The sequence below is a fragment of the Helicoverpa zea genome, chromosome 3 (assembly GCF_022581195.2).
Source record: "Helicoverpa zea isolate HzStark_Cry1AcR chromosome 3, ilHelZeax1.1, whole genome shotgun sequence".
In the NCBI taxonomy this organism is placed as follows: Eukaryota; Metazoa; Arthropoda; class Insecta; order Lepidoptera; family Noctuidae; genus Helicoverpa; species Helicoverpa zea.
Window position 1 is genome coordinate 9,554,769 of NC_061454.1, and position 10,142 is coordinate 9,564,910.

Consider the following 10,142-nt stretch of genomic DNA (forward strand, 5'->3'; position numbering starts at 1 on the left):
CTCCTTTGACCCTTTACTTAAAATACATGACGTTTACCCCGGGAAGCTCTCACACGTCGATTTAATCCAAAATGAGGAATATTATTTTATATTGCCTCAAATTAATAAAGCCTTTACACAATTTATAAAATAACTAGGCCATCCGCGTATGTACAGTAGTACTTACTAAGAAAAAACAAATATTACCCATGTCTTTTTTAAGTTATTGAATAACGAATTCAAAAGACAGTTTTGTTTTCCTTCCTTCCTTTTATGAGTTGAGCTATAAACACACTCAACACACACAAAATCAATCGGTGAGACTGACGCCAATATCTGGCAATAATTGGCCTTAACTCTAGCAGCAAATGCTGCAATCCATTTATCCAGAAAGTATCAACCGAAGATTGATGGGCCGGATACGCAGCCACGACAAACGACAAACAGAATGCTTCAATTGATTGGACACATACGAGGCTCAGTTCCAAGATTCATCAACATTTTGGTTAAACAATAACCAGAAAACGGAGTTAGACAATCGGATGCAACTTTAACTGAAATTCTTTTCCGTCTAAAATCTTTAATGTATTGTTTAAAGTTTAATTCAAAAACAAGAGTGGATTGATTTAAGCTGCAAAATCGTCATCAAAATAGGATGTTATAAAATAAATGAATCTGTTTTCAACAGATTTGGAACGGATTTTTTTTACGATTTATTTCATAGCTGAGTTCAGTCAGTGAAGCCCTCTTATGGAATTCGAGCGATGAATAAAAACCGTATGGATTCCATTTTCGCTGAATTTAGACGGAATAAACTAAAACATTCGTACTGGCTTCAAATAATTTGATAGGGTATTTATTACACAGCTCTTTACAACCATCTCGATTCAATGTTTTACCCGTTCCTAAAATTAATAGGATTTTCCGATTATGTTGCTGTATTTATGTATGAGGAATGTACAGTTATTACAAGCCTTCGTTCTCGTTCGTTTTATTTTGCGCTGCTAGAAAGCCGTGGAATTTTGAAATGAAAGGAATCAGCTTACGTGACGCGGGCGCAAAGGGGCACAGGTACCGCACGGATAAAACGAGAAACAAATTTAGGGAAAATCTCATGCCCCAATTAATATTTTCCTACTATCGGAGTAGTAAGCAAACCAACGTTATGAAATCATCGTATTGGTCTTGAATCCAAAACTTGCTTAATCTGCAATAATGCAGGTCAAAACGTTCTTCTGTAACTGTAAAGGGTATTTAATTGCAAATAATATTATTGTTTTATCAACGAAAACATTCTCATTTATTAAAATCAGAAGTTCGAATATCTTTTGACACTTAGGACAGTTTGTTAGCTTCCTACTGCTACATAAACATTTCTATAATTTGTTATTTTATCAAATAAAACACCAGAAACGAGGAAACTTTGTGATTTAACTTCCTGATAAATGATTCTTATTAACCTTCAGCGGGATCGCGAGGGTGACATTTATCTTTTCAAAACTTTGACTTCGTTTATGTATAACGAGGAAAATAAGGTCAGGTGAAGAATTAATTTGCAAAATACTCGCAGCAACCCAAATACCCGATGTTAAGGTAAACAACGAAATAAATGTACCTACTTACAATATAATACGAACCAAGTACATGAGTTTTAAGGTTTTTGATCTCATTGAGCCAATTTGTATGATATCTAGTGTAATCTCATTTGCATTGCTGCAATGTCCACGATGATAATACCTACTTACAAATCGTGTAGGTTGATGAATCTATTAATTATACGTGTATTTATTTATTTACTAGCGGTCGCCCGCGAATTCGTCCGCGTACAATTTTTTTTTTATTGTAACCGGGCTAATTGCCAAATTTTAAGACCCTCACTTACATTACATACAAGACTTGGGATGTATAATGTATTTATTTGGATAAGGATTAATATCACGTTAATAAAAACACCTCGATAATAATGCATATTTTGAGAATAAATTCGATCAGCATAAAAAAAGGTTATAGTGAGCTAACCCTAAGAGAAAGACACAAGCTGTCTCGAACTTTTTTTAGAACTTTTAAACGGAAACAATTCTGTCATAAATCATTTTAGCGAAACTGTAACCGTTTAGGTACACAGCGCACGCAGCTGAAGCTCTGAATAGAACCAAAAATTCCCCCGATTTTGGAATATTATTCATTACTGCTCAGCTCCTATTACTGTAAGCGTGGTGATATATAGCCTATAGCCTTTCTCGATAAATGGGCTATCTAACACTGAAATAATTTTTCAAATCGGACCAGTAGTTCAGTAGTATTTTTCAGCACTGTAGGTACAGGTATTAAACATACCTAAATATTTTCCCACAAAACCGGTTTATTTGGTCGAATCGTTTACAAAAAATATCATAATCATATAAGTACTTACACACCAAACATATACACATACAAACACCTAAAGAAACATTTAAAGAATTACCTACCTACTGTAATTGTATACAACTATAGGATTATAGACTGTTCCCCCAAACTTAGGCATTTGCAAGGCCTTTGCGTGTAAGCTTCAGTTAGTTAAATATCTCCGCAGAGGCCTGTAAATATCCATTACAAGTTTCGCTAACTGGCTAAGAGACTACTACTAGCAGCCCAATAACAACCAACTATATTTCATACAACTTATATCTACAACTAAATGTTATGATGTTAACTGTTTCTAGGTTTAGATATTTTATAGGTAACCTCGAAATTCAATGTTAAACTTACTACCTAATTGCGATAGATTTTGTAGTAGGTATATCTGCAAATAAATTATCATTATCTACTTAAATGATTAGTTTACCTACAGTTATTTAATTGAATTATGGGTTAATGGTCGGTATTCTTTATCATTGTAACTAGGTACAATCATTAAGAGATGGCGTGAAGTAAATCTAAACTTTTTTTTATTTTGAAAGCTTCACAAATGAATGCCTACTTTTTTAACAGATAGGTACCATATCTTTGAGTGTAAATGTAGCAAAATAACCGGTAACGGGGCCGGCTGAGCGTCAGGCTTATAACCGTGCAAGACGCGAGTGTCGGAGCACCCGGGGCTGACAATTAGTGCACTGCGCGCGCCCTCAGACGGCCCTCCGCCAACTTTCACCGAGTTGAAACTAAACGCGACGGAATCACTCTCGACATACTCCCAAGACGTACGCCAGTTACAAAAGCTGCAATTTTAATGCAAGGATGACAAAAACTGTTTTGTTGATAGTTTTGCTTTGGTACTGAAAGCTAAGCGCTGCAATGTAACACAGCACCAACATCAGACATTGTTATTTTCGTGTACCTATTGTTGTACACGCTTGATCTACCTTTGAAGGCGCTGGCCCACTCCTAACCTAGGCCGAAGTAGGTAAAAGACAGAGTAGGGACATGTGCTTGAATGTTGAGTCAGTGTTTACCTACCTACCTATAGGTCAGTAGGTACCTAATTGCATGAAAAAATGCCTATAAAACTTATTTTCTATTAGGTAGGTAGTATGTAATAACATAAAAGTTAAACTAAGTATAAAGAACAATAAGAACAAAAATTAAAGTCCCCATCCCCTTTAACTTCAATATAAACACAAAGAACAAAGTCGTTTGATCTTAAACAATGTCTATTGTTGGCTACGAATGTTAATCAGCGTCTCAGACCGCTTGGCCATCAATTTCAAGACGAAGAGAATTTAAAAATATTTGCTAATTAACATTTAGATTCAAGTCCATTTATTTCAGGTTTGGAACAATACAAAAATCATGGCATTTGATTATAATTAAGGAGACTGAGGAAAAAGTGCTTGGATAAATTAGCAATTTCAGAAGGACCTAATTTACAAAGTAACTCTTACCTATCTAAAGGTCCCGAAATTCACAATCCTACGAAGAGTTCTAAACCAACTGATTAATAACAAAAGATTTGAGTGCTGCAGCTTTCAAAAGGATATTTTCTACCTTAGGTTATACAAAGTGCTATTTCTGTATTGGATGAATATTTGATTTAGGAACAAGCTGGAAATGGAGGCTGAGAAACAAGGAGGCTGAATCTAAATCCAGCAAATCGGAAACTGCATCTACTTCCTAATTGGACAGCAGCGATGTTTAACTTCGTTCAAACTAAAACTATTTTTGTATTTTCCTCTACTACAAGTTGGTACAATTTTGTGAGTTTCTATCCTACTATGTAGTGGTCAAACAGCTGTTTGTCTGTAAAACTGTGAGGCCTATTTTCAGCAACAAGATATACGTCTGATTAAGGAAAACCACCATTCAGTTCAGTACTTACTATAACAATAACAAATGACCGTTGGTGAAATTTGCTGTAAAATATATACTTAGTTCCTTTTTATTGTATATCCAATTTCTCCATATCAAAATGTTTCATATCGTTCGTCCACAATTCCACACTTTACAAACATGTTTTTTCCACCATAATGAAAAAGTAATCACTCAAAACTTCTTCGCAGCTGCTCAGTCTGTTTGATCAGTATTACAGATCCTTAAGTACCTAGGTATATCTATTAGTACCTACTTCTCTAATCGTACCTATCCTATTTATACCTAAGTATATTTTGTGAGTGGATCGGAGATGCCATTTCTCGCTCGATCGCCCTCAATCATACCCATATCAAAACCTGGTGCGGTTGAAAAAGAAAAGTAATGTTTTTGTGAGTTTTTTTACTAATAGGTACTTTGAAAGAGGTCAATTTTGAACGAATTCAGATTTTTAAGTAGGTACCTGACATCAAAATATGTATTTTCCCACTTAGCAATAAATAAAATAGATCGTCTGATGCCTGTAATCGGTTGTCCTGTAACTCTGTCTGTCGGACTTTCTTTCCCGCCAAAATTACTGGAACGATTTAAATGAAATCAGGTAGGTACTCTAGAGAGTAAAAAAGCTAAAGCATGAGAAACGACAAAGGCTGCTTTTTACCCGGTTTCGATAAGGGGATCTCCCGGCACGTGGCTGACACATAGTAAAGATAATTTATGAAACAACGTTAGCTTAATAAGTTAATTATTGAAATAGGATTGCTATTAAATCACTGAAACGCGTCGCAACTTCTCCGAAAAAAATAATCTATGTCGCGAGGAAAATTGCGGGGAATCAAATTTTGAGAAAAATCTCGTTACCTCGTCGTTTTGCTACATTATGTACATACCCGTAGAGATAGAGATTTATTCGCATATGATGTGGGAATGAAAGAGTAATTTTCTACCCTGCCTCGCGTAACCGAATGTAATCTCATTACTATTTATGTAAATGTGATGTGTAATTTTACAAAGCGTGGGTTTCTGAGATGGTTATGTTCGCAATCACAACCGAGACCTTACATCAACACGATGTTTAGATGTCATATCAGCGAACTTATGATTTGTCTCTGACATTAGCAGTGCCGTAACTAGGGCAGTGCCAGCGGTGCCCAGGCACAGGGCGCAGACCCTGGAGGGGCGCAGAAATGACCAGACCAGTATCTAGTTTTGTTTCATGCATGGTAGTTAGTAGGTACATTTTGTTTTATTGCGAATGTGGTGTAGACGCGCCCTCTGTACTATCTATATCTATATGGCATTTTTCAAGCGATCTTGAAACAACAACACTTGTAAAGGTGGTTTTATATTTGTCTGATGTGTCGTGACGTGACGCGTCAGAACGGTATCGGTTTCATACATTTAGTACTAGCTGGTGCCCGCGACTTCGTCTGCGCAGGATTAGTATTTCGAACCATATGTTTATAAATTGTAGCTTGTAGCCTATGTGTTATTCTAATGTATAAGCTATATTATTGTACTCCTGCACCTTCTACAGTCATCCAGCTTAATTATACTGCCTCTTCAGGCTACTCATCGATCCACAATCGGTGATGATTCTTGGCTGGATTTAATGATCATTTCCAACCCATCCCTCATTTCCTCTCACGGTCAACTTGTTGCTCCTGGCTTTTCTCATCACGACCTCATTTTCCTTTCCTATGTCCTTAAACCCCCTAAGCCCAAGACTAAGGTTTTGCATAGGCGGAGTTTCGCACGCATGGATGTAGATCGGTTGCTTGAGGACGCCTTTAATATTGATTGGACACCTTTGATGACAGCTGATTCCATAGATGACAAAGTCACTATTTTTAACAACTCAGTGAACAAGCTGTACGATGTCCATGCACCAATTAAAAAGGTAAGGATAAAACGGCCACCAGCTCCGTGGATGACCAGTCTTATCAAGATTGCCATGCGTAAGAGGGACCGGGCGTTTCGCAAGTTCAAGAGGGAACGCACGGATGAAAACTGGGTTCTGTATAAGGCTGCTAGGAATCGGTGTAATCTGATGATACGCAACGCTAAACGCCGCCATATACTTAGCAATGTCTCATCATCGACTTCTGCTGATATCTGGAAGTTCCTAAGGACTCTGGGTATTGGCAAATCGCGACATTTAGACCTACCTAGTTCTATAACTTTAGATGCTTTAAACAATCAATTCAGCACATCTTCCCATTTGGATTATTTAACCAAACAGGACACTCTCAACTTTATATCAAGTCTAACGCGTCCTAATATTAATCCTTTTAAGTTTCAGCCAGTCGATGAGGGAGAGATCAGAAGAATTATCCTATCCATTAAGTCTAAAGCGATGGGATGTGATAACATCAGTCGCCAAATGATTATTTCCATCCTTGTCCCGATCCTTCCTGTTATCACCCATATCGTCAACTATTCCCTCTACTCTGGAACTTTCCCGTTGCTTTGGCGTAAAGCGTTCGTACGTCCTCTTCCCAAAATTTCCAGCCCCACTCTCCCCAGTCATTTCCGTCCAATCTCCATTCTTCCCTTCCTGTCCAAAGTGCTTGAGGCTTGTGCTCATAAACAATTTGCGCGTTTTATTTATGCAAATAAACTCATTAGCCCGCTACAATCTGGGTTTAGGCCAGGCCACAGCACTTCCTCTGCCCTCCTTAAAGTGACTGGCGATATTAGGCGGGCTACGGAAGATGCTAACCTAACAGTGCTGGTTCTAGTCGACTTTTCGAATGCGTTCAATACCGTCAGTCACGATATCTTACTATCCATCCTATCCTATTCGATGGTCTCTTCTGAAGCTCTAGATTGGTTTTCTTCTTATCTTCGGGATCGCCAGCAGTCTGTTCGGGTGGATGAAGGCTCATCAAGTTGGTGTACATTGAATGTTGGCGTTCCACAAGGCGGCATACTCTCACCTCTTCTATTCTCGATATTTATAAATCTACTCACTCTCGAGCTTCAGTGTTCGTATCATCTCTATGCCGACGACTTGCAGCTTTACCGTCACACCAAGGCCATTGACTTGACTGATACTATTGACAAAATTAATGCTGATTTAGAAGTGGTGAAGACTTGGTCTGATAGGTTTGGGGTGGTGGTTAACCCTACCAAGTGTCAAGCCATCATTATTGGGGGTTCGAGAGCTATGAGCAAAGTTGATGGTCTTGGTTTACCAACGTTAGTGTTTAACGGGGTTAACATTCCTTACAGCTGCACTGTGAAAAATCTTGGCCTACACCTTGACTCCACGCTGAATTGGCAATCACAGGTTGCAGCTGTTAGTCAGAAAGTGACCAGCACGCTGCGGTTCCTCTATCGCTTGAAAAATTTTCTCCCAGTTAACGTGAAGGCGACGCTTATGCAAACTTTAATCTTTCCCATAATCGACTATGGTGATGTTTGCTACTATGACCTGAATGCAGATCTGCTCAATAAACTTGACCGGCTTCTCAACAATTGCATTCGATTCGTTTTTAATCTCCGCAAGTACGATCATGTGTCAGCCTATCGAGCGCAACTTAAATGGCTACCGATAAGACAACGTCGTGTGATGAGGGCATTAACTACTCTTTTCTCTATTCTACACTCTTCCTGTACGCCTTCTTATTTAACTCCTCACTTCCAATATATATGTTCTCAACATAGCAAAAATCTCCGCTCCTCTAATAATCGTCTTCTTCACTGCCCTGCTCACCGGTCAGATATCATTCACTCTTCCTTCTTTGTTAAATCTATTCTTCTCTGGAATGAGCTACCTCTGGAAGTCAGGATGGTTAACAGTCGTTATACATTCAAAAAGAAATTACGCGACCACATCCATAGGAAATTGGCAGAATCGCTACCGTAGATTGTTTTTTTTTTTATCTATTTCTTTATCTCTCCTGGCAATTATATGTATGTATGTATATTATGTATTATTATCTATATATATATATTGTATACTTTTAAACTAACTATCCAAACAAAAACCTTGCACCTACCACTGCTATTTCTCCACCACCTAAAGGTAGACTGGGAGAAAACGCCTAAGGCGTTAAGTCCGCCATTGTACGAAATGTGCATGAAGTATAAATAAATAAATAAATAAATAAATAAATAAATAAAGTTTCATTAAAATCCATTCAGTAGTTTTTGCGTGAAAGAGGAACAAACATCCATCCATCCATGTATACAAACTTTCGCGTTTATAATATTAGTAGGATGGTAACGTTCACACTAGTGCGTAACGTGTTGTGTTGTGATGGCTTATGTATGGAACCGATACAGTTCTGACGCGTCACGTCACGACACATCAGACAAATATAAATCCACCTTGTCTTGCTCGCAATATTACATACACAAACAAAAGTACCTATACAGTAACTATGAGACAATTTCTGTCTATATTCATTTGGAGGGCGCCACTTCTAACTTAGAAGTTCTAAGCAAATCTGTCAATCTAGCTGAGGAGATGTACATATAGTTCACGTTACGCTATCATTGCTGTCAGCCACATTCATTGGTCCTCCCTTTATCTTTGATTTTATTCATTAACTACGCGTGCGGCGTTACTGACGCACTATATAGCGTGCGAGAGATAGATTTTGAATAAACAATTTTTATCTTAAAGAAATCTACTAAGTACCTATACCTTCGTAAACAAAAAATAGATAGATTTATTTTTATGCACATTTGTCCACTTTATTGTCAGAGCCTGGTTAGAGCATTTTTCAAGGGCGCAGTTTTGAAAGCTCACACCGGGCGCATAAAAGGCTAGTTACGGCACTGGACATTAGTAAATGGTTAAGTATATGCTTTTATAAATTCAAATTGTATAATGCAGCATCAACTAAAATTTTCTATAATATGCACTGAAGACGAGTACGTGCCAAAATTAATTCAAATCGTTTCGCTGAGGCGAGCGTCACGGCACGAGCGACGACAGCGGCTTGCATTAGCGACAGTCACTCCCCCAGCAGACGTCGACTGAGTAACTTATGTATATTACCGAGTAGGTACCTACTTTACCTATAATAGTTTACGTCAACTATTTTAGATATAATCAAAGGTGAAGGTGAGACAAGGGAGTTGCATAGTCTACGAGAATCTGCCTTGAGTGACATCCCTACCTACTTAGACCTTTATTAGGGACATTTTTTAATCCTACTTTGAGTAATTATTTGCTTAGTTAAGCAAAACTAGATAATTGGCACCTAATCTGCCTATAACAAAATCCAAAATCTTGCGAGGTGGTAGGTAGTTCCAGACCAGAGTTTTGTGCAGCACTTTGAGGTAGGTAAGCGTCAACAGTACCTATCAAATGTGTTTTAGGTACCTATTAGTAATTCTGGGTGTAGGTAACGACATGATAACATTAACCATCATGACCACTGTTTATTAAACATCGTAACTAGTAGTCCTAATCTCCAGACTAAAGCTGCGGACGTATTGTTTTGTTATTCATGGAAGACAAGATTAACGTCGTCCTTTCAGTCGACCGTTAGGAACATTAACCCCAGACTGAGCACGTTAGCGACAGGTATCCAGCTGCTGTGCAATGTAATCCTTGTTGCAATTGAATTAATTAGCGTGACCTGTTTCATCTCACTCGATGAACTAGGCTAACGCCTACCTACTGCCAATTGGCCGAACCTGATGATACTTATTTCATCAATCAGTAAATCAACATCAACAATAGTACCTACCTAGTTAAGTTTATACGGATATTTTAATAAGCTGTTAAATGGTCTTTTTAAACATATGTACCTATCAACTTACCCACCAAGTCAGACAGGCGCCAAAAAATCAAAAAACTTGTCTTGTCGAGTAGCTGATTTTAAGTTCATCGCAGGCGTAAAACAATTAAACATCAATCA